The sequence below is a fragment of the Erythrolamprus reginae genome, chromosome 8 (assembly GCF_031021105.1).
Source record: "Erythrolamprus reginae isolate rEryReg1 chromosome 8, rEryReg1.hap1, whole genome shotgun sequence".
NCBI classification, from domain to species: Eukaryota; Metazoa; Chordata; class Lepidosauria; order Squamata; family Dipsadidae; genus Erythrolamprus; species Erythrolamprus reginae.
This window is the reverse complement of record NC_091957.1, coordinates 45611275-45617865: the sequence shown is the minus strand read 5'-3', so window position 1 is coordinate 45617865 and position 6591 is coordinate 45611275. Positions and strand designations below refer to the sequence as shown.

The 6591-nt window shown below is 57.4% G+C and overlaps 1 protein-coding gene across 1 annotated transcript in view; it reads right to left on the bottom strand.

Annotated features, from left to right (window-relative positions):
* BCORL1 (BCL6 corepressor like 1) overlaps positions 1-1271 on the bottom strand; it is a 41730-nt gene extending 40459 nt beyond the window's left edge. Inside the window, exon 1 of the mRNA XM_070759833.1 lies at positions 1197-1271. The gene's annotated coding sequence lies outside the window, so the exon portion shown is untranslated. The remainder of the gene's footprint in view (positions 1-1196) is intronic.
* Positions 1272-6591: the final 5320 nt, after the last annotated feature.

The following is a 6591-nucleotide window of genomic DNA, read 5'->3' as shown; positions in this document are numbered from 1 at the left end:
CCGTTTTCTCCCGGAGGCGGCAGCAAAGTGGCGATGGGGGGGGGAGAGTGGGTGGGTGGGCGAGAAGGAAGGGACGAGGGCTCCCCGATCCCCCCCTTCCCAACCAGTAAGGAATTGGGGCAGGGGAGATAAATGCCCCCCAGCCCAAATCCCGACGTGTAGAGAGCGAGAAGGGGGGGGAGAGAGAGTGGATGGGCGGACGAGAAGGAAGATGGGTTCCCCGATCCTCCTTCCCAGCCAGCAAGGAATTGGGGCGGGGGAGATAAATGCCTCCCCTTACTCCGAAGTGCAGAGAGAGGGAGGGAGATAGGAGGAGGGAGAGTGCATGGACGGGCGAGAAGGAAGAGGGGTCCCACCGATCCTCCTTCCCAGCCAGCAAGGAATTGGGGCGGGGGGGGGAAGATAAATGCCTCCCCTTACCCCGACGTGTAGAGAGAGAGAGGGAGGGAGATAGAGGGAGGGGGAGTGGATGGACGGGCCAGAAGGGTTCCCTCGATCCTCCTTCCCAGTCGATAAGGAATTGGGGCGGGGGGGGAGATAAATGCCCCCCACGTACCCCGACGTGCAGAGATTAAGTGGAAATTCGGAGGAGGGGGAGAAAGAGAGAGGGAGAGAGAGGAGGTTCTTCCCAGATCGACGTTGCGCCCGCCCCGTCGAGAAAAGCGAGAGGAGGGCTGGCAGGCGCGTCCGGGCAGAGCTGCTTCCTCTCCTTCTACCTCAACCGCCCCCCCCCCCCGCCCCGCTCTCCTCTCCCTCCTGGCTGGAAGGGCCGTCGAGAAAGCGGCCCCGCGCTTCCTGCTGGACGGAAGGGGTTCCGTTGCGCTCCTCTTGAGGGGATCGCTGCTTACCCCTCCCCCCCCCCCACACACATACTCACTCACCCCGAGAAGAACCGCGGGGGCGCTGCTGGAGCTGCCGTCGACGACGACCACCCCGCCGCTCCTGGACGGGACCTCAACCCGAACCCGGACGGAGACGGGAGGCGAGGCGGGGGTCGCGCGCGAGGACAGGGCCGCGCTCCGAGGCCCGCTCCCTGTTTCCATGGAAACCTCACTCACGCGCCGCGCCCCCCCCCCCCCGCCGTCCTCTCTCCCTCCCCGATGGCGACGCGGAGGGGGGAAGGCAGGCAAGGCGGGCGGCCAAGCGAGCGAGCGTGGCGGCGGGCCTGAGGGAAGAGAAGCGGCGGAGAGACGCACCTGCTCCCGGGGCGGGCCCCCTTCCGAGGGACCCGCGCTGTCCGTGTGCGTAGGGGCAGCCCCGCAGAAGCCCTCGGCCGAGCCGAAAGGGCCGGGCTGACCCCCCGGGCCGGCCTCAACTGCCTGACTGACTGCCTGGGCCGGCCTCCCCCTTCTCTGCTCCGCAGCCTCCGCTGCCAGCCCGAGAGTGCGAGGGACGAGAAGCCAGGCACGGCTGCTGCTGCCGCCGCCGCTGCCGACTTCTGCTGCTGCTGCCTGCCGCCGCTGCGGGGCCTGCCGGGAAGTGTAGTCCGGCCGCCCGGCGGCCCCCCACGCCCCACACCGCGCCCGGCCCTGCCCGGCGGACTACCGCTCCCAGCCTGCACCGCGGCAGGGCCCTGCCCGTATGGGAAGGGGAAGGGTGGTGTGTGTGTGTGTATGTGTGTTGGAGTGAGGTGGGGGCAGTTATTCCGAGGCAGCCGAGTCCGGAGAAGGGAAAGAAGGGGGGGGAGGGGCTTTTTGCGCCCTGCCCGGGGAGGGGGGAGGGGCCGTCCAAGGGCGGGTCCCTCCTCCACCCCGAGGGGAGGGAGAGATAAGAAGGGGAGGGGCGAGGGATCGGCGCTGGGGGGGGGGGGGGCGAGGGCAGCCGTCACGCTGAGCGACCCCCTGGCCCTGTGCGGAGGAGGGGGGCGACGACGGTGATGATGAGGGGAAAGTGAGAGGGGCTGTATCCCCACGCGGGGCGCAAGGCTCGCGTGGGTGGCTGAATGTGGGGGGGCGCACCCATCCCCAAATATGACCCCTCCATCGGGAAGGTCACGGGACCCGCGCGGAGGGCAGCCCTGGAGGGGGCCATGATGATGATGATGATGAAGGAGGGCTTCTGTATTCCCACGCGGGGCGCAAAGCTCGCGTGGGCGGGTGGGTGGCTGATGGAGGGAATGGGGGGGCCCACCTATTCCCAAAAGCGACACCCCCCCCCCGCCATGCACCGGGGCTGCAGAAGGGGAATTGCAAAAAAAAAAAAAGACGGGGAGGGGTCGCGCGCGGGCAGGGCCAGGTGCGCGCCCCCGCGGAGGAGCCCCTCGCCCACGGGGGTCCCGCTTGCACCGACGGAGGGAAGCCCGGGGGGGGGGGGAGAGAAGAGCCCACGCGGGGCAAACTCGGCCCGTGGCTGCAAACCGAGCGCGTGGGGAGGGGGGGGTCTGTTTCCTCGGCGTTACCTGCCGCCTCCTCGATGCCCGGGCGGGAGCAGCTGCTGGCGCCTCGCGGGGTGGGTTGTGTGCTTCTCCCGAAGGCAATCCGGGGCTCCCGCTCCGCACCTGCGTCGCCCGGGCGCCCCCTCGGATCCGGTGGCGCAGCAGCGCGGGGCCGATGCCTTTGCCCCTCCGGCCCCGCTCGCTCTCGCTCTCTCCTGTTCGAAGCGCCCGGCTGGCCTGCTTACCTCCTTCCGTCGCCGGCCTCGGGGGAGATGTAGCCGGAGGGAGGCGCCCCAGCTCGGGCCGATCCGTCCCTCTCGGGCTTCCCCACCTTCGGCCGCCCAGGCAGTTGCTGCTGCTGCCGCCGCCCCGTCCGTAGAAGTTGCTCCGCGGAGGCCCCGGCTCGGCCTTGGCTCGGCCACTGGCGGCGGCTGTTAAGAGAGCGAGCGAAGCCCCGAAGCGCCCCCGAAGCGCGCCGCCCTGGCTCAGCCCGGCCCCCCTTGTGGGCCGTCTCGGCCGCCAGCGAGTCCGGCTTCCCCTCCCCTGGGCCCGCCGCCGTCGCCGCTGCCCAAGGCCCTCCCCTCGGCCGGCGCTGGGACCCTCCTCTCGACCCCCGGCTCTCCGGCCGTCCAGCACGGGGCTTCTTCGGGGTGGACCGCGGGTGGGTCGGGGAATAGGACTCCACGCCCGCCGCCGCCTGCCACCTTTCCTCCCCCTCGCTGCGTTTCTCGCCCGGTTCTCTCCTCCTCCCCGCGCCGATGTCGTCCCCCCCCCCCCCCTTTCTACGAACCGGCGAGTCTCTACCTTCGATCCACCCGCAGGCCGGTTCCTCCCCGCCGCTCGGCTTCCTCGGCGCCAGATCCGGTCGGGTGGGTCGTGGGGGCTTCCCCGCCTGGCAGGATCCCCCCTCCCGCCGCCCACCGCCCTCGATCGCGGCTTTCTGACTTCCCAACGGGCGACTCGGAAGGAAGCGAGCGAGAGCGAGAGAGAGAGAGAAAGCGCCACTTTCTCGGCCTCCTGCCTTCTTCAAAAAAAAAAAAAAAGAAGCGAAAGGGAAATTGGGGACCGGGGTCGCTTTCGCTTTTTTTTTTTTTTAATTTAACATCGCGGATGCTCTTAAACTGCGCATCTTATTCTTCTGGAGGACGGAAGACACGATCGAAACGTTTAAATAAGTGAAAGGGTTAAAATAAGGTGCAGGAGGGAAACGTTTTTCATAGGAAAGAGAACCCCAGAACAGGGGGGGGGGGGGGGACACACAGAAAATATTATTTGACTGAAAGAGGAGTAGATGCTTGGAACAAACTTCCAGCAGACGTGGTTGGTCAATCCACAGTCACTGAATTTAAACATGCCTGGGATAAACATAGATCCATCCTAAGATAAAATACAGGGAATAGTGTAAGGGCAGAGTAGATGGACCACGAGGTCTTTTTCTGCCCTCAATCTTCTATGTTTCTAAATAAGGAGGATTTTTTTTGACAGGGAGATCTACCAACCCATGGAACAGAAGTTGTGGGAGCATCATCAAGAAAAGAGTGGACTGCCACCTGTCATAAATGGTCGTGAATCTTCTATGTTTCTATGCTTCTTCTTCTTCCAGCGATACTTTTTTTGGATTTGGGGATTGGGGGGGGGGAGGGATGGAAGATTGGAGAGCGGACAGGCCCGGGGTAGGGAGGACCGTTTCAATGGACCCCCACAGCCATTTATCCCCGGACAATGGGAAGGGGCAGGCTGGGGGATGGGGAGAAGAGCTCTCTTAACTGTCCTGGAGGGGACGAGCATCCTTATTTGGGCTCCCTTGAAAAGGTCCCATCGTCCCCTCCTGCCTTAAAAAACTTCAAACCCAGGCTCCTGATGGACAGGTAACCCCGTTTTTTTTTTTTAAATTAAAATGTTTCAACTTTCCCCTCCAAGCTCCTATCTATAAGGCACAGAACCGCTTCCGGGACTAATAAAAAAAGATGCTAAAATAAAACAAAAATAGGTTAAAATTTTTGCACACCTCAGTTTTAGACCATAAGGAATATATGTGCAAAGTTTTGTTGAAATTGAAGGTGGTCGAGTGGGGGACACCTGGTCCACTTGACAAAGAATGACCACCAGCAATAAGCGGGCCTGGCTGTTGGAATGGATGTCCTAGTTTCTGATTCTTTGGTTCCGGGTGCGAGCTGCTGGGTTGGTTTGGGCAGAAAACTGGCCCTATTCAGATAATATCAATTCCTGCTTTGGGAAGGGAACTGGCCGATTCAGACAATATCAACGTCTCCAACTGTTTTAGGCAGGGAACTGGCCGATTCACACAGTATCAACTTTTGGGCGTTTTCCAGCTTTCCTTAAAATAAGTTTGATTGGGGGACGCCTGGTATCGAGCCCCCAAAAATGAGTTGATTACTTCCAGATCAAACCCCCATGCCCCCATCTCGCCCGTTCGTCATTTGGATTCATACCATGGCTACACTAAGGCTTATTTTAACCCTGATTGGGCAAATCGCAGCCTCTGTGCATGTTTTGCTAATCCGTAAACTCTAGCTTTGCAGACCGAAAGGCTGAATTTGGAACAGGAAGAAAAAAATTGAGCCTAAAGTGAGAACAGCAATTGCATTTAGACTTATATGCCGCTTCCTGGTGCTTTGCAGCCCTCTCTAGAGCACTTGAAAACTCAAAAAGCGTTTATGCGCCGTCTTTCCTACACCGCTTGAGGGGCAGAGATTTCATATACTTTGTCGAGTGGTTGTAAGAGCAATAGACTCTATTAGAGAAATGTTTCTTTTGCTTCCTTTTACTACAAGTTGCTCGCAAGAAGAGTGCAGGTACTTAATTATCTATGGATTCCTACCGTGAAGAATATCTCCTGTGATCTTTGTACTGGGTGACCCAATTCCCACATTGCATTAAAGACAAAACTTCTTTAACCTGCGTTCTATAACAATATATCCACCACCACTTGGATATTTCCAGGGTGCTAAGCCATCAACCAGTTTACAGACTACAACAGCTGGATCAACAACACACTAAATTAAAGCCCAACTCACCTTGCTTGCCCAATACCCAAAATGGTCCAAGCCACAATTTACTAGGCCAAGCCGTCATTGGTTAGTCTGTGCGTCAACCTGTTGGGTGTGAATCCAGCCGACACTGTTAGCTTAAGTGCATCCAAACAATACCGCTAATTCAATAAACCATTGCTAAGAGTGCTAGGGGTCAATGAAGGATGTGCACAATTGCACCGAAACTTAAGCTAACGGCATGGACCGGTTACACGTAACAACTTGAGCGCCCAAATTACTCAACCACAGTTTGGCCTGGTGAGCCCAACCTGGGATTTCAGTGTGTGCCGAGACTCTGCCAAGTTTCAGAAAACTCTGGCTGCACTTTTAAAAGCCCTGACTGCTGTGTAGTACCAATCATTGTGTAGTAAGGAAATCGTAAGTGCCCATGTAAACTTCAACTTGGTATGTCTCCGGCTTAAACAGCTCAGGATAAGTTACAACCAAAGGGAAATAAGGGTTTCCAATTTTCAACTTTTTCTGCTTGGCCAAAAGTGCCTTGGATAAATAATACTATTGTTTTGGGAAGATGGTCATTTACTTTTTCAAAAGGCCAGACAAGGAATAGTGGATAGAAAATGAACAAGGAGGGATTGAAGCTGGAAATAAAATTGAAGGGGTCCAAAGACGGGCTACAAAAATGGTGGAAGGTCTTAAGCATAAAACATATCAGGAAAGACTTCATGAACTCCATCTGTATAGTCTGGAGGACAGAAGGAAAAGGGGGGGACATGATCGAAACATTTAAATACGTTAAAGGGTTAAATAAGGTTCAGGAGGGAAGTGTTTTTAATAGGAAAGTGAACACAAGAACAAGGGGGCACAATCAGGTTAGTTGGGGGAAAGATCAGGAGCAACGTGAGAAAATTTCACTGAAAGAGGAGTAGATGCTTGGAACAAACTTCCAGCAGACGTGGTTGGTAAATCCACAGTAACTGAATTTAAACATGCCTAAGATAAACATAGATCCATCCTAAGATAAAATACAGGAAATGGTATAAAGGCAAACTAGATGGACCAGGAGGTCTTTTTCTGCCGTCAATCTTCTATGTTTCTAAATAAGGAGGAAATTTTTTGACAGCGAGAGCATTTTGGCACATGGAACCGAAGTTGTGGGAGCTTCATCACTGGAAGCTTTCAAGAAAAGAGTAGACTGCCACCTGT